The 18,447-nt window shown below is 50.4% G+C and overlaps 1 pseudogene; it reads left to right on the top strand.

Moving 5' to 3' along the window:
* The first annotated feature begins 1,831 nt into the window (after window positions 1–1,831).
* Window positions 1,832–2,686, top strand: LOC102422193 (annotated as a pseudogene).
* Window positions 2,687–18,447: the final 15,761 nt, after the last annotated feature.

Here is an 18,447-nt window from a genome sequence, read left to right as displayed (position 1 = left end):
CTGGGGTGCCCCTCCCTCAGAGCTCCTGTGCAGAGGTGATTAATGAGGCAGAGGAGGACTTTCTTCCCAGCTGTGTCAACATGCCCCTGCGTCCCAAAGTGGCCCCGCTGGCTGTAGGGATGGCCTCCTCCTTGCCTGTTCTCTCCTCACTGGGGGCCTCCTCAGGGCCTGGACCTCCCACTGGGCCATCAGAGTCTGATGGTGGTGGTGATGATGATGATGATGATGATGATGATGATGATGATTTTATGATGATTACAGCACTTGATATTTGCAGAGCAACACCCTATGTCTTGGCTCCTCTTTCCAGCTGCCTGAGCCAGAGGCTCGGGCGTGGCTGTCTTTGGGTCACGGGGAGCACCTGGGCTACAGTTGCAGGAGCTGATATTGCCGCCTCCGTGAAGCCTTCCCTGATCACCCCAGCAGGCTTTGTGCCTACCCCTGCCTTCCAGTCACAGCCGGCTATTGTCACTGTGTGGGGAGCACATCTGGTTCCCTCACAGCTTCCTTAAGGGGGGGGCGATTGTGTGTTTCTCTGGGCCTTACTCATCTTTGTAGCCACAGTCCTCTTCCTCCACATTCCTGTTCTCACAGCAGCCTAGCTCCGTGCTTGGCACATGCTGTGATAAACACTTAGGAAATGAACAAATGACCTGGAGATCTGGAATGGTCTGGAATTCCGGGGCTCTGGTCTGTCTGTGGTTCTGCAGGCTGAGTCCCTGGTGTTGGAGCTGGCTCAGACCTGCCCATGACCACACATCCTGCCGCTGGTCCCAGCCCATCCTTGTGGGCTTCTAGCGGTTGCCATTCTGGTGGGGCAATGGGAACTTGTGCTGCTGGGAATGGTGGTGGTGGTGGTGGGGAAGTAGAAGGAGAAAAACCAGAGTAACCACATGACTTTTTAAAAATAACCTTTTTATTTTGGAATAATTTTATATTTATAGAAAAGTTGCAAGGGTAGTAAAAGTTCCTGTATACCCTTTAGCCAGTTTTCTCTTGTGTTAACATCTTGTGTAACCAACGTAATTTAGTCAAAACTGCGGAATTAACATTGTGCCTTACTGGTAATTAGCCTCCAGTCTGCTTGTATGCCACCGGTTTTTCCATGCATGTCCTTTTTCTGTCCCAGGATCTGATCCTGGGTACCCCATTGTAGTTGGCCCACATGATTTGAAGAATGATGTTTTATTTTAAAATGTGCGCACGTGTCACTTTCTCCCTCCTAATCTATCTGGGTTGATTTTATGTGAGAACAAAGGTTCCTCCTGCCAAATATTCCAGTAAACGAATGTCACCATGTTTGTTTCCTGTGGCTCCTCAGACTCTTCTGCACCCTGCTGTGTGCCTGTGCGGAGCAAAGGCCAGTCTCGGGTCACCCTCTGGATCCACAACATTAAAATCTGCTGACTGAGCCTGGCTGGTGTGGCTCAGTGGATAGCGTGTTGGCCTGCAGACGGAAGGGTCCTGGGTTCGAGTCCAGTCAAGGGCACCTGCCAGGGTTGCGGGCTCAACCCCCAGTAGGGGGTGTCCAGGAGGCAGCTGATCATTGAATCTCTCTCATCATTGATGTTTCTATCTCCTTCTCCCTCTCCCTTCATCTCTGAAATCAATTAAAAAAAATCTGTATATGAATCTGCTGACTGGGGAGGTGAGGACCTCAGCGGGTGGGCTGGGGGTCTTGTGCCAGGTTCCCTCCAGCGGGTGAGAGTGGTGGCAGGAGGTGTATGTGGGGGGTGGGATGGAGGTGGGGGTGCATGGGGCGGCCAGATCAGCCACTTCACTCCCTCCCACTGGAATCGGCCCTCCCATGATCCACGGCCTTGCCTGCACAATGAGTCCCGGTATGAAGCAGAAACAAAAAGGGACCCAAAGACATGTGGATAGTCCTGTCCCAAGAAGAACTCTGAAGAGGATCCAGCCTCCCACAGCCGGGTCTCTTGTGGGAAGAGAAAATGAGTTGGTTGAGGGCTTGTCCAAAGGAGACATGGGAATGACCCGTTCACAGCTCAGACTTCCAGCTCTGGCGTTATTATCGTCCCAGAACATAGTGAAAACAAAGATCTTGGAGGAGTTGCCCAAGAATCATTTGGTCTTATGGTTACAGAAAATCCATCCTCTCCATCTTGGAAAGAAGTGGAGAGAAACGGAGGGAGGCGGTCTGTGAAGCACTAAAGGAAAAGGCGAAACTTCATAACAAAATTGAACAGCCCTAGCCGGCTTGGCTCCGTGGATAGAGCGTCAGCCTGCGGACTGAAGGGTCCCAGGTTCGATTCCGGCCAAGGGCACATGCCTGGGTTGCGGGCTCAATCCCCAGTAGGGGGCGTGCAGGAGGCAGCCAATCAATGATTCTCTCTCATCATTGATGTTTCTATCTCTCTCTCCTTCTCCCTTCTTCTCTGAAACCAATAAAGAAATATATTTTTTAAAAAAGAAATTGAACAAAAGGACAGTGAAACTGCTCATCTGAAAAAGGAGCATGAAGAATTGGCAGGAGCAGCAGAACACATACAGCCTATGGCAGGTCATAGAGAGACTGCAAGGAGACCTGGTAACTTCGAACCACCGGATAGTTAAAATTTGATTCTGAACAGGAAACTGGTGAGGAATCTGAAATGGGAGACTCAGAAATTGGTCCACATGCTGAAGAAATTTACTACCTTCTACAGATGCAAAGCCCTGTACGTGAGATTCATGAATATTTGACTTGAGAAATAGATGAGCAGAGTTTACCTCCACGATAGTTCTTTGTAGCTGAGCAAGGAACTCTGTAATGCAGACTTGAAATCGAACTTCCTTGTCTGAATCCTGGGACCCTGTTATTGTATTAAAACACAAATTCTATGTATTTTTGTTGTTGTTAATCCTCACCCAAGGGTATCTTTTCCATTGATTTTCAGAGAATGGAAGGGAAGGAGGGAAGAAAGGAGGGGAAGAGAGAGCTAGAGCGAGAGCAAGAGTGAGAGCGAGAGCGAGAGAGAGAGAGAGAGAGAGAGAAACATCAATGTGAGAGAGACAGTGACTAGTTGCCTCCTGAATACGCCCCTACCGAGGGTGGGGAACGAACCCCACAACCCAGGTCCATGCTCTTGACCAGGAATCGAACCTGAGACCCTTTGGTGCACTGGCCAAAGCTCTAACTAGTGAGCAACACTGGCCAGGGCAAATTCTATGTATCTTTAATCTACGGTGTTTTATGCAAGTAGCATTTTCTCAAATGTCAGACATGACCTGTGTATATGCTAAGTAAACTTCAGCCTCCTATTGAAGACACACACAAACCCTGCTGACAGCAGTCAGATCTGAACAAGGAACAGTGATCACTGGGCCCGGGTAGGGCTGGGGACGGCAGAGGGGCGGGTGGGAAAGGATGGATGTGAGTGTGTTAAGGGGGTCTCTTGCGAGGCAGAGACATGATGCTTGAGCTGAGAGCAGGAGCGTTTCCTGGGTCCCTGGTTATTTGTCCTCAGCCTTTGTCTCGCTCCTCACGCCATCTGTCACCATGTGTGTGTCTATTTGCAGCATCACAGTAGGTCTTGGTTTTGCTTGTGTTCCTGGTCAGCTGGCGGAGTCATTAGAGTTAATTTTCAATTAAAATGTTACCGGATGTTCTGTTAATAGCAGAGGTGAGCGTTCTGCCTGCTTCAGGGAAGACACGATCTTCCTGTGCAGCGAAGGCTTTGGAAGCTCCAGGGCCGGGAGGGAAAGAAGCCGGAATGCGGCGGGGCGCTGGGTCAGTTAAGGTCCCTGCTCTTTGGCCCCCTCCACTGAGCAGCTCCCCTCCTGGTGCGCAGGTCTCTGACCAAGGCCCGCTGATGTCATTTTCTGCGCTTCAGGTTTCTAGCTCCTTGTGCTGGGAGAGGTGGACAAGCTGGTGGGGCTGTGGGAGACGGTGGGAGGTAAGGTATTTGGAATTTGGCTTTGGAATTCTTCCCATGTTTGACAGGCTAGCCAGTGACGTCTGGGAGAGCCCTCTCAGGCTGACTGTTTTGGTCATGGGCTGGGTGGAGGTAGGAGGAGAGGGAGGAGGAGGCAGCGAGGATGGACAGAAGCCTAAGTGACCTTCACACCCTGCTGGGGACAGTACACCCTGCTGGGTGGGCCTGAGGTCAGAGGTTCGTGACACACCCTCAGGCTTCCACCCCACACATCTCCCAAGGCCTCTCACGATTAGAAGGCAGAGGCCTGCAGGAGGCCAGCACCAAGTCAGCAGGCAGGAGAGCACTGGGCATCCTAAGACACCGGTGCATTAAGGGGGCAACTCCTCTCATCTCTGGGTGGAGGAGACATGATGTACGTAGGGAGCACGGGCATTCACCCCCTTCCCCTTCATAATCATCGACTGCAGATCCACTTCCTGGTCCGAATGGGATAACCTCAGAGGTCCCTAATACTAGCAGGTGGTCGGTGCCTTAAAAACCCTTGAATGGTGATTTGAAACCTCATCATTCCCCACCCCAGTCGTCCCTCTGATTCAGACCATGTCAGCTGGTTTAGAGAGGATACAGGTGTATTGTGCTAGATGGGCTTTGGGGTGCTTGTCTGCCCACCCTCATGCCAGTCTTTGGGGAAAGTGCTGGCTTAAATAGTGGAGGTATTTTGGGTCCCTGGGTCCCAGACACCTAGTCACCAAGTCATATAGCTTCTGACCAGAAATCTCTTTAGCTCCATTCCTGCTCTCTATCCTCACCACACAGTCTTGGTCAGGTCTTTACCATTTCTCCCTTGGATCATTGCAAAACACCCCCACTGACGTTTCTATTTCTAGGTACTTCCAGCTTTAATCCCTCCTCTCCATGGCTGCCAGCGTTCTCTTTCTAAAAACAGACAGAAAATGCCATTTTCTGCCTGAAAACTTCCAATGGCTTCCCACTGCCAACAGAATAAAATCTAATTTTTTATCTCAGCATACAGGGCTTTTTTTGGTCTATGCCAAGTTTATCTTACCGCCTCCTTCTCCCATCACTGCTTCCCTTGCCAGGCCATCCATGCCTCTCCTCGTTTCTAATCATCTTGCCTTCCTTCATGCTCGGCCTTAGCACATACAGGTCTGCTGTGGGCTAAATATTTGTGTCTCCCCAAAATTTATGTTGAAATCCCAATCCCCATTTGATGGTGTTTAGGTGGGGTCTTTGGGAGGTGATAAGGTCACGAGGGCACGGCCCTCATGATGGGATTAGTATCCTTTTAAATAGCCCCCAAGAGCTCCCTTGCCCCTTCTGCCATAAAGAACTTGGTCAAAGGCAGCCACTTATGAACCAGTAAGTGAGTCCTCACCAGACAGCAAATCTGCTGACACCTTGATCTTGCCCTTCCCGGCCTCCAGAACCGTGAGATGCAAATTTCTGTTGTTTATAAGTCACCTACCTAGTCTATGGTGGTTTTGTTACAGCAGACAAACTAAGACAAGAATGTTGTCCGAAGAATGCTAGTCCATCTGTACGGCACAACTCTATTTGTAAAGAATTCAAGATCCTGCTCCGTAAAACCTCCCCTCACCGCCACCTAAATCATTGTCTTCTCTGATTCCCATATTTCTTTATCTCTAAAGAGCTCACGTCACTTCATATGGCAGTTACTTTTCTGTCTGTCTGACTCTACTAGGTTATAAGGGTCTAGAGGCCAAGGGCATGTCTGATTCACCCAATGCCTGGCAGCATCTGACACCTACAGGTACTCAGTGGTTGCCTATTACTGATGGAATAAATGAATGAACAAACAGCGGCAGAATGAGTTTGGCCTGTGTTTGGATCTAGCTCTTTCTAATCTGTGGGTGTAAACTGCAGTGGTGGCCAGGGGTTAGGAATACATTGCTTACGTGTTGTTTATCTCCATCTCCCCAAGACAGTGCCCCGCACATGATATGGGCTCATAGGGTTGGTGCATTCGGTGTGGGAAAGATCTGGGTTTGGGCTGACTTAGATTTCTTTGAAATGAAAAACAACACACGGACATTCTATTGTTCTCTAGTGGAGGTATTTTGGGTCTTCTCTTCATTTTATAGATGAGGCAGCTGAGCTTAGAGAGCTTGCAGAACTCTTTGCAGGCGCAAGGTACCATCAGGTTTTCTAAGCGACAGGGTACCAGGATCTCTGGGGCCCTTGGTTCAGAGTTGCTGACCACAGGGAGCCCTCAACACATGTAGGTTCAGAGCGCTCTTAAGCCAAACTCACGTAGCATGTTCTCTGCAGGCAAGAGGTCTTTTCATTGGGGTTTGTGTTCCAGGAAGGGGCCCTCTGGGGCAGGCCCAGGTCTAGAGCAAGGGGAGTGACATGCTGCCAAAAAACTCAGTCATCAAGAAAAATAAAATTAACACAGTGTTAAAAAAATCAGTAAACGATAGCCCCCAGGCTGGCTGTCTGCTTTCTAAAATAAAGTTTTATTGGAACCAAGGCTGGGATTAAGGTGAAGAGGATGAGGCAGGGCATTGAATAATGAAGGTTACATCTTGTCTTTTCTGAAGTTTTTGCATTTTGTTCATTGTGAATGTTTGCATTAATTTTGACTTAAAATACTGCATTAAAATATTATCTATCTGTTGGGTAGAGGGGGGGCTATGCGATATTATCAATAATAAAAATATATCATCTATCTTGATTTCTGAGTTTTGGGGACTCCCCTTAAGTTTTGTGCACCAGGCAAGTCCCTCACTGATGTCTCAGGGCTCTCTCCCCAGTGTCCTGGAAACCCTGGGTTCCAAGATGGGCAGCTGTAGGTCCGAGCCCGGCCCCTGGGGCTCACTTCCACTGGCCCCTGGTGGACCACAGTCTCAAGCAGCCTGTCCGAAGTAGCGGCCGGCCTGGCCACTTTCTCTCCTTCACAGACTGTGGCGTGAGGTTTTGCTCTGGGTTCTTCCAGAAGTTCGGTCTCCCCTCGCCCATTAGTATTTCTTTGCCGAACAGCTCCCATCGGCCTGCCACCGAGGGTAACAGGATTGGGATTCTAAGTGTCTTCTAAACCCTGCCCTCCCTTCCATCCCCACTGCCCTGCCATGTCAGCCCCTGTCTTCTCCTCTGATTGGCCCCCTTGCCCATAGCCTCACCCCTTTGCACCCCAGCTTCCACAGTGCCGCCAGAGTCACCTGCACAAAATGCCCATCTGACCTCGGGGTTATAAACTCTCCAGCACTCCCGATGTAAGTCCCAACGTTCTACCAGTGCTCGGCAAACTGCGGCTCGGGAGCCATATGCGGATCTTTGGCTCCTTGAGTGCGGCTCTTCCACCAAATACCAGCTCTTCCACAAAATACCGACTTCTGCGCATGGGCCACGAGGTTTCAATAGCACTGTACATGCGCGCCCGCACATGGTATTTTGTGGAAGAACCACACTCAAGGGGCCAAAGAGCTGCATGTGGCTCCTGAGCTGCGGTTTGCCGACCACGGTTCTAAACAGAGAGACCTGGGACATCCGGGGAGGAACTGCCTTGCCTGGCATCAGGGTGAGAATCGGAGGGGCAGCTTTCTCCCAGACAGAAGTGCTGGCAGGGGCCAGCGTTCCTTTGCTGAGCCCTCCGTGCCACAGAGCTGGCAGGCGGGGCACCGTATCTGAGGCTCCATCCACCTGGCTCAAACAAAGCCCTCCTGGGCCAGCCCAGCCCTGGGATCCTGTCTGTGCTCCAGGCATCGCAGACTCCTCAGGATGTGGGTGTGTGTCCGTCCCCTTTCTTGGTCTTTGCACACATCTGTGGATGCCTCGTCCCCTGTTATCTACCTTCTGAATCAGCCCAAGGGACTTCTCTGTGCTGCACGACTCTCCCCTGCGAACCGTGGTCGTCCCGCTTGTTCCTCTCACTGTAGTTATTTACAGGGCGGTGCCCCCAGGGTGGGTCATGCCTGTTTCACATCCACCCCCTCCGCCCCATCCCCACCCCTCCAGCATGGGGACTGGCATAGAACAGGCTCTGAGTGATGAATGCATGAGTAGAAAAGACATGATCTTGTTTGCCCCTTAGACTTTGTCACACAGCAAGATTTAAAAAATATATATATTTTATTGATTTTTTTATGGAGAGGAAGGGAAAGGGTGAGAAATAGAGAGTTAGAAACATCGTGAGAGAGAAACATCGATTCAGCTGCCTCCTGCACACCCCCTACTGGGGATGTGCCCGCAACCAAGGTACATGCCCTTGACCGGAATCGAACCTGGGACCCTTCAGTCCGCAGGCCGACGCTGTATCCACTGAGCCAAGCCAGTTAGGGCCCACAGCAAGATTTTGAACAGAGCCCCAGTCCCTGGCTTCATTGTGGAGCTCATGCCATCAGGTTGGGAAGTGAGGGGTTCCTGGCGCCCAAGCACCAGGGAGGACGAGTGAGAAGGCCACTTTGGGAGAGCTGGGGCACTCCAGGGGTGGAAATTAAAACTAAACAGAATTAATTAGTGTTCATACTGAACCCTGCTTTTTGAGCGTGCTAAGATCTGATCAAACAAATAACAACAAAGATAGAATCACTTTGCTATCTTTTTTTTTTTTTTTTTAAGTAAGGGGAGAGAAAAAGACAAAGATGTTGATTTAAGCTGCGGCCCAGGGCTGGAGGCCAAGGGAAACCTGGTGAAGGCTCCTGTTGTTTGGGGTCAGAGGTCGCAAGAGCAGCCGCTGCCTGGGGATCAAGCTCAAGGTTCTGGAGTGATGGAAAAACCTGGCCCGATGCTTTTCCTCAGCGGACCCTTAACTCGCTAACAGGAGCCAGCTGAGTGAACACAAACAGAGGCGCTGTAACCGGCACAGATCCCGGCTTCCTCTGAAATTTCCAGGCCTCTTTTTTCCTGTCGGATTCCAGACAGATGAAATTTTCCTGGCCCCAGCCCTGTTCCTGGCAGCATCTCCCCTCTGAATCACCATAAATCAGGGCTGGGGGTGAGCAGTGGGATTTTCCTGATTGACAAGTGGCTGCCCTGGTAAAATGGGGGCTCCATTTCCTGGGCTAAAAATAGCTCTGGGGTGCTCACCCAAGCCCTCCCCGACGACCGGTGCCTGGGAGATATCTGCTTTGAGTTTTAAAATATTCCTATCTGTCTGTGATTCTGATTTCGTCGAGAAGGGCTGTGGACGTGCAGACGGGAGCCGCTGGGGGCCCGCAGTGGTCGTAAGCGACACCATTGTGCACGGGATCACTTCGAGGCCTGTGCATTCCTCAAAGCCTTCATCATCTGCGAAGCCCCCAATTAATTTCAATACAAACACCGGATTTGGCCTCCCCCGTGCCTGTGCAGCCATAACACATGAGGTCATGCCGTTCGGGTTAACCAAAGGGGTTCAGGGACGAGGTGGGGGGCTTCCAGGCCCTTGGAGTTATCTGTCCCGCGTGGCTGCTCTGGCCGGGTTGTTTACTGCATGGGGTCCACCGTGCACCTCGACTCTCTTTCTTAGTTTCCTTCTATTAGGAATTCTGAAATCTTTTATTTTTTTTCTATCTCTTTTCCCAGCTCCTCTAGCTTACTGGGCTGCCACCCCTCCACCCCTGTAGTTCTTTGAAAATACCCAGAGCCCCTCCTCCTCTGAGCTCTTGTGCACACAGCTTCATCCACCTGGAGGGCTCTCTACCCCTTCATGGGGCTCTTTGTTCTTGAAAATTCGCCTCAGGAGTTTCTTCCTCCAGGAAAGTTTCTCCGTCACTCCATTCAGGGTGAAGAACTACTCTGTTCTGTACAGTATTCCTATAGCTCATTGAGTCTCAAACACGAGCCTGCATCGGGATTACCTGGAGGATTTGTTAAAGCACTGATTGCTAGGCCCTCCCCTCCCCCAGTTTCCCAATCAATGGGTCTGGAGCAGGACCTGTAAATTTGTATTTTTTAAAAAAATATATATATATATTTTTTTATTGAATTTCAGAGGGGAAGGGAGAGGGAGAGATAGAAACATCAATGATGAGAGAGAATCATTGATTGGCTGCCTCCTGCACACCCCATCCCCCCCCACACACACACTGGAGACCAAACCCGAATCCCGGCACATGCCCTTGACTAGAATCAAACCTGGGACCCCTGAGTCCGCAAGCTGAGGCTCTATCCACTGAGCCAAACCAGCTAGGGCTAAATTTGTATTTCTAACGAGCTCCCTGGATTTGCTGATGCTGGTATACTCACTTATGACCATCTCTACTGATAGAACTTACCCTGTTGAGTTGCAACCACCTGTTTATTGGCCTTTCCTTCAACGGAGAGGGCTGGGACTGTCCTTCATCTCCGTAGCTCAATGCTTAGTACAGCGCATGGCACGTGGTGCAGTGAAGCCTCCACTGGCGACTTGTTGATTGAATGAACTGTGGATAGAGAACTGACTTGCAGGTTGCGGAGCTCAATTGAGAGGAGGGGGCAGAGCCTGCCCTGGACCTGGCCGTTATCTTTCAGAGAGGGGCTGCTGGATAGGAGGGCTGGTTATTGGGGTCCTCAGGGTCACGTGTGGGGATCACCCCAGTCAAGGTGAAGGGTGCAACCCTCTCTCCCTGGACGTCTCCCAGAAAGCCTGGCACAGGAGGACCATGGTTCAGCTGCCAGCCAGAGATGCCAGAATAGAAATGAGGAGTCAGGGTTTCAGCGCGATGTTCTTCTGAGACCTCTGAATGCCAGACGATGGAAGGATACTGGGGACCCAGTCCCTTCCCCTGAACCAGGTCACAATCCCGGCCACACAGTCAGGATCTCACCCCCTGCCCTAAACCATGAGGACCCTCCTATGTCAATCATCTCTATAGCTGCCCCCTCCCCTTCCACATGCAGAACTGCATTTTCTATAGTTTTTTATTTATAGTTATTTATTTAAATATATATTTTTATTGATTTCAGAGAGGAAGGAAGAGGGAGAGAGAGATAGAAACATCAATGATGAGAGAGAATCATTGATCGGCCGCCTCCTGCATGCCCCGCACTGGGGATCGAGCCTGCAACCCGGGCATGTGCCCTAACCGGGAATCGAACCGTGACCTCCTGGTTCATAGGGTCGAAGCTCAACCACTGAGCCACGCTGGCTGGGCTTTCCTATAATTTTTTAAAAACACCATTTCTTTCAGAAAAGGGAAGGAAACTAGGGAAGTGCTCTCTCAGCACCCGCCTTGTTCCGTCTTTGCTGGTCAATATCCAAATAATCCATTCAAGGCCAAGTCCAAATGGGTCCACCTCTGTGTAGGTCAGTCTCATTGGGCTCCTATATGGCAGCAACATCATGGCCTGCTATGTTAGTTCCCATGAGGTTGGTTCCTGCCCCGGAAGTCTCATTCGTTCCTCTACCTCTGTTCTCCGGCCCCGTTTGTCGTGGGCGCTCAGTCAGGGTGCTTTTAACTGCGTCGCACCGGCTCATCTTGGAGTGTACGTTGGTGAGGGGGATCGGCTTGGGCACCTCTCACACTTTAATTACCTGGGCTGCTTGGTTGAGCAAGGGGTTTCCTCCCCCAGCCCCGATTCCAGGGGTGTCCCTGTCTGGCCACATACTCAGCTGGAAGGGATAACAGGTTGGGGTGGAGGGGAACAGTGCCCAGGGGCTGGTGTGGCTCAGAGAGCAGGGACTCCTGAGTCCAGTGGGAGAGCTGGAAGCCTGGTCTGCTTCTTACCACCTGAAGGGTCAACTTAAGCTATTTGTTGTCACTGAGTCTCAGTTTTTTGTTCTGTAAAATGGGGATAATAACAATAACCCTCCTTCCAAGGCCGTTGTAAGGAATAAAGAAGATAACTATGCTGCTGGGCTTCAGGCACAGGCCTTGGCATGGCTGCCTGCCCCTCCCCACCAGAGCTTCGGAACAGGGCCCTGAAGCTTTCTCTTTATACGTCCCGAAGTGGTCAGCTTTCCACAGGCCCTGGCCCCCTTCATTTTCTTACAGTGACAGTGGACAGCAGTCGGAGAGGGGAGTCCATCAAGGCTGGAAGCAGGCTGTGTTACCCAGGCCGATTTCAGCTGGAAAACCAGGCCTCAGACAGGAGGGAGGAAAAATTATTAAAGGATTAAATCCAGAATAATCCTATAAGCCCCAGGAGGCTCAGAAAGCAATAAGCCACAGACTTAAAATCTGATCTGTGAAGTCGTGGGGGCGGAATCAGCATCTGAAGGCTGAGAGTGGGTTTCAAGTGTACAGTGTGGTCAGATAGTTTCTAACAAGTGGCCTCATTTTCGCTGCTCGGACAGCTTTTCTTTTTTTTTTTCTTCCCCTCATCTGGTCATGGTTTTTAATAACAATGAGTGAGCTTCAGGACTGGGGGAACTTTAACTAAAATTCCATAAAAATAAAAATTTAATTAAAATACACAAGTTGTGAAATTCCATCCTTGTAAAGTGAGATGTCTTGGGACTCGGCCCTGAGCCCCGGGTTGACACTGGCTTCTCCTTGGGCCCTGATAGATGACTTGCAGCCGGGACTGCGCTGCCAGCTGAGCGAGGCGCCCCTCCTCCACAGCTCGCTCCTGGATGGAGGAGATCCCCAGTGTCTGGCCCAGCAAGGCCAAGAGAGCCACCGGGCTAGAGTGGGGGGTGCTTTACAGGACGAGAGCCAGGCCCCTGTGTGTGGGCTGTGGAAGGGACTGAGTACTCTGAGGTTTGGGGGCAGAAAGTATGGTTTTCACATTTTCCCCAGGCAGAGAGAGGAGCACAGATCTGGCCACTGCAGCCTGGGATCTTACATGCGAGTCCTGATGATATCACATCTAGTTGGACAACTTGAGCAACTCACTTCTTTGTGGCCTCAGTTTCCCCATCTGTGAAGTTAGTTGTTTAGGTTGGATGGGGAGGGGGGATTTTGCAAAGTGTACATTCAGGGGTCTTTTTTTTCTTTTTAATATATCTTTATTGATTTCAGAGAGGAAGGGAGAGGGGGAGATAGAAACATCAATGATGAGAGAGAATTATCGATTGGCTGCCTCCTGCATGCTCCTTACTGGGGATCGAGCCCTCAACCTGGGCATGTGCCCTGACCAGGAATTGAACTGTGACCTCCTGGTTCATAGATCGATGCTCAACCACTGAGCCACGCCATCGGGCTACATTGAGGAGGCTTAAGGCTTTTACCTTGGGGTCTTCGCGTGTTAAGTCTTCCCCTCCCCCTCATCGCCTTCCCTGCCTCCTTTAGTCTGTTTTCCTATAAGATTTGGTATGAACACAGGGTGCCAAGGCTGAAAATGTTTGAAATCCCCTCAGGACACTTCTGGCTGGAATAGTGTGTGAGCTGCTTGTAGGGTCTGAGTCCAGCTTTCATCTGGCAGGGTGCTCCTCCCTCTAATGTATAAGGACCCTTCCCCCATCCCATCACCATTTTTTCTATCCTGTTTTCTGAGTCATGGAACTCTTTGAGAAGTAGATGAAAACGAACAAATCCTCTCTCCAGAAAAATACACAGTATACACACACACACACACACACACACACACACACACACATTGTAAAAATTTAACTATTTTAGCATCTGATTCTTTGAAGGAAAAAAATGCCTTTGTTTGGAAAAATTACCTGATGGGGCTACAGGTCCCAGGTTGGGGGCTGAAAGGTGGGAGCAGAACAAAGGAAGGACTAACTTGCTCTGCACCAGAAACAGGTTCAGTCTGGCCATCATTTCATCACCCGGCAGGTCCTGCCCTCATTCTGCTCTGGGTTGACTCAGGCGTGCGAGTCAGCCCTCCCCAAAGCTTCAATACCGCTAAGACCATGTCGCAAACGTGGCTGAGGGCTTGAGGACCAGCAAGGTAGAGTAGATGGCAACCCTGTCTGTATTCAGTCTTTTGGTAGCAAGTGAGTAAACCTCAACTCAAGTTCTTTAAGAAAAAAAGAAAAGAAAAGTGAACTACCTTGGCTCGCTTAGTTGGGAAATTGACAGTGGTCCCGCTGATTTACAGAACTCGGGGGACACTATTCACAGTGTGGCAGTTCTCACATGGGCTTAAGTGGGTCCAGGGACTCAAAGTTCTTGTTCCCTGTCTCACTTGACTCAGTTTTTTTTTGTTTTTTGTTTGGTCTTTGCTCCATTCTCCTTCTTGGAGAGAGGCCTCTTCTGCAGAGTTGGGAAGATGTCCCCACAAGCCCCAGGCCTACCTCACATCAGCTCCGTCACCCAGTCTCTGGGTGCTGGGATGGGGTACCTTCAATGGATTGAGCCAGGCCTGGGTCAATGGCCCAGTGGCTGGTGGGCTGGAATATTGTACATGGCAATACTTCCAGAAACATGGAACTGGGTAAAGGCAATTCTCTCTTTTTACCAAATGGTGAAATGGACACGACTGGGCAGATAAAAAACAAACACACAAATACAACAACATCAAAACAAAGCGAATGCCCACCTTCCTGGTCCTCGAACCTTTAGCCCAGTCTGCAATATGACTTGATCACAGTGTGAGTGATCTCACATGTGTGTATTGAAGCCACAGAGAGGGGCTGATGTCCGTGTCTGGGTCAGTCCAGAGCATAAGAGTAGTACCTACAGGGGGGTGAGGTGATCCTCAAACTGAACCAGTTTAGAAGACAGTAGAGCCCATGATAATGAGGAAGGTCATTAGTGTGATCCCCAAATCCCGGGAGGGGCTGGAAGGGTGCGCTGATATTATTGGAACTCAAAGGACCGGCGTCTTAGCTGACATCTGGATCATACACACGAACTATTGCATACAATCTGGGGAATTCGGGGTCCCCTGAAACCCATCTACTGGAGGGCGTCCACCTTGGACCCTGCCTACCTCTTTCTCCAGCATTTACGTTCTTTCTCCACACTCATTCGTGCACTTCCTCCCAGGCAGCAGATTCCAAAGCTGAGGCCCCAACCCTAATACTCGGCTCCCTCTAACGCCTCTGAGGTGGAATACATACGCCCCCTGGGAGTTTTCTGGACTGTTCTCAAAGGACTACTGGGCAAGCCTGCCCTCTGCGTTGGTATCAGTTTTCCTCCCCCTCAGGATGAGGTAGCAATCCCAAGAGATAAGAAGTCCTGCTACTGCCACCCCTCCTGGCCTGGCTGCTGAGAACCCATCCTTCCTGCTGAGGTCATCGCTGGCACGTGGGCCTCTGCTAGAATGTGCAGCTGAGGGTCACCCGCTGCAGGCAGCTCCCAGCAGGGGAGCTGCCACGACTTGGTCCTGGGCCTCAGCTGCAGTGGGATTTACAGCTACCTGTTTTTTGGAATCTGACAACTGCAGAAAGGGTGGAGAAAGGGTTTTGAATTTGTCCCAAGGAAATAATTAAAAAGAAAAAGAAAAAGGCAACAGGCAAGAAGGTGTCCATTGGTATGGTAGTGACATGCCAGTCAGCAAAATCTGAAAGAGCAGGAATGCAAATAACCAGCATTTGCCCTGCACCTGTCCCCTTACTCCCCCTGGCAGGCACGTGGCCCAGGTTCACACAATGAGCAGGAGGCAGAGCCGGGCTTTAAGCCTGAGCTCTTTCAACTATGTACCTGCTACAGCCCCGCGCCCTCCATCTGGGTTAACCACTTGCCTCACACAAGTCAGGTGAGCTACGGATGCCTTTTATTGATTGCTGTCTTATTTTGTGCCGGGCACTGGACCAGACATGCTACATATGTGCTCCCATCCAATCTTTCCCAAACCCTGGGAGATGGATGTTATTTGAAAGAAGATGAGGACATTGGGGCTCAGAATGGGGATTTGCCCAGAGTCACAGATGTACTTTTAGGTTGGGTCTGATTATTATAATAATTTTTTTTGAGTAAGTTTTTCCCCCATATATTTTTATTGATTTCAGAGGGGAAGGGAGAGGGAGAGATAGAAACATCAATGATGAGAGAGAATCACTGATTGGCTGCCTTCTGCATGCCCCCTACTAGGGATAAAGCCTGCAACCCAGACATGTGCCCTTGACTGGAATTGAACCCAGGACCCTTCAGTCTGCAGGTCGATGCTCTATCCGCTGAGCCAAACCAGCTAGGGCGGGTCTGATGATTATTACCGCTTGTCTGCTGAGTGTCACCCCCAGGAGATGGTGTCTTTCTGGTGAGCTGTAGCACCTACTACGTGCTCAGTACGTATTGGTGGTTGTTATGAAAGTTCAGTAACTGATTCGCAGCTGTTCCTGTAACACTTCCTGGGGTCTAGCACTCACTCTGGACCAGGCCTCAAGTTTCTGGATGGCGAGGAGGGCTGGGGGTGGGGGCTGGGAGCAAAAGGAAGTGAAGGAGAGCTGTACTTTCGTTTGTTGCAGCATCTTAGCTTGTATCTTAACCCAGACAAGGTCATTCGCTTGTGGTCCCGTTGTCACCCCTCCCCCTCCCCCCACTCTAGCCCCTCTGGTCCATCCTTTGTCCCTCATTCACCAAAGTTTGGGCCCAAATCCCTTTTCTTAATTTTCAGTAGCAAAACTGAGACAGCATTGGAGTTTTTAAAAAAATATTTCATAAACTACAAAGTCAAAGAAGAAGTAAAATCCAGGAAGCCAAGCACAGGCCTGCTCTGTTTCTATCACAGAGATACCTCGCCCCGTCACAGCCACGACCAGGCCAGGCTGACTGGGCTTTGTGCCCCCAGGGCTGGATGTGAAATTTCAAAAGAGAATTCCAGAAAGTGATAAAATTACAAATGTTGCAAAACGTACATACTGATCTTCGAAACAAAGGGATTTGGCTCTTCCATAGGAAGCTTCCAGGGGCCCATTGTTCATAACACCCTCTTCGTGACTCAGAGATGGAAAATCAGAGTTGGCCTGAGGGTGTGTTTCGGGCCCTCGGCTGCAGCCACATGCCAGTCAGAGCGCTGTGTCCTCCCACCGGTGACTCATTCCTCACCTCACCTTTCAGAATTTCCAACTGGTACAAGTTTGTGGCCACTTTATGGAGCCTCTTGCTCCCCAACTCTCTGACTGCTCCTGTCCAACTAGTGTCATCTTGTTTCCTGCCCTCTCCGGCCTGGGCTCCTGGCCACACCATTTCTCTTTTGTCCAAGACCAGGGAAGTTTCCTCTAGTTCCCTGGAACCCTTCTTCTGAATTCCAGGTTCAGCTCAGAGTGACGTGTGTCAGCCCTAAGCCACGCCAGGACTCTGGTGATGAGCACAGCAAATTATCTGTGACCCCATATTTCCCAGGGTCCGGTGGGAATTGGACATTTGTAAATCCCAAAGTCTTACAACTGCTTCATTATACAACATCCTTTGCTTCCACAGGAAGGAAGGCAGGAAGGAAATACTAAATGAGCATCTACTGTGCCCTGGGCACTTCCCCATTTGCTTTCTTATCCAGCTGTAAGATAATCTGATAACAGATGACACAGCGGAGCCCAGAGAGGTGAAGGGCCTTGTCCACCACCACACAGCCAGGAAGTGGTGGGGCTAGGATTTGAACGGAGGCTTCTCAGACCCCAAAGCCTGGGCTCTTCCCTTCACGCGGTCTCTAAACAAGAAGACACACAGACACTCAAGGGTGTCGAGGGGGAGTATTTGGTCAGAGAGGCAAGAAGATAGAAAGATCAAATGGGAATGGACTCAGAGGAGGGAGGAGCGAGATGATGGAGAAGGAAGGTGACAGACGACCTAGTTGATGGAGGAGGGAGGTGATGGGAGGGTCAAAGGGTTTTGCTTTGACAAGGGATTTGGGATTCCAAGCCTGGAGCTTTTTTCCGCACTGCGCCTTGCTGGGAACACCTCCTATCCCCACATGTGATGAGCTCACTCCTCTGTTGGCGCTGACTCGCCTCATCTTGGCCCTGGCAGGGACACACCAGCATTTCTGCAGGAGGAATAAGCAATAACAGGAATCTCATTTTTCTCCCTAAAATAATACCTCTCTGTTCTGCCAGCAAGAAGAGAGCCGTTCCTGCCAGCAGTCCTATGGGAAGCCTGTTCCCAATCCGGCTTCCCAGGAGCCCCCAGCAGGCGGCAAGCCAGCCCTCCAGTGACCTTGAGATCCCTGAAGTCTTTCTCAGCCCTGAGGGTCACTCCCCTCCCTGCCCCCACCCAGGCTCTCCAGGGCAAAGGGACCCTGCTTTGACCAGTGTGGGCCACAGGCTCCCGTAGCTGGTGGCTTCCTTGGCATCTCTCTAGGACCTAAGCAATTTCCTACAAGGAAACGATCATTGGAAAAACTATTTTGAACAGGAAGAATTTAATTTTTCTGCAACAGGCTTTTCTCCCTAAAAAAAAAAAAAAAAAAGAGTCCTCATTTACCTAAAGGTCTAAACGCCTGGAAATTTCTTCCCTATGCGCACATTACCCACTTCCTGGCTGCAGAGATGGAAGGACTCAGAGAATTCAGAGGATATTAAACAGATTCATAATGGACCCAGCAGTATAAACATGTCTCAAGTGCAGACAGAAACGCCACAAGTTCCTCTTTGGTTTAATGTAAAACATACACCCGTTGTGTCTGTGTTCCCATTTTACAAATAAACAAGGTGAGGAGATGGGCTCTGGAATTGTCCTCGGGGAGCCAGGTGCCTTCATTCCTTACAGTTTCCAGTCTCCTCCTGCCCGCAAACAACTCAGAAAAGAACGCTTAATGCGGCCTTGCAGACCCCTGCCAAGAGGCAGGGCAAATG

This window comes from Myotis lucifugus, unplaced genomic scaffold (assembly GCF_000147115.1).
Source record: "Myotis lucifugus unplaced genomic scaffold, Myoluc2.0 scaffold_100, whole genome shotgun sequence".
In the NCBI taxonomy this organism is placed as follows: Eukaryota; Metazoa; Chordata; class Mammalia; order Chiroptera; family Vespertilionidae; genus Myotis; species Myotis lucifugus.
This window is presented reverse-complemented; position numbering and strand designations above follow the sequence as displayed.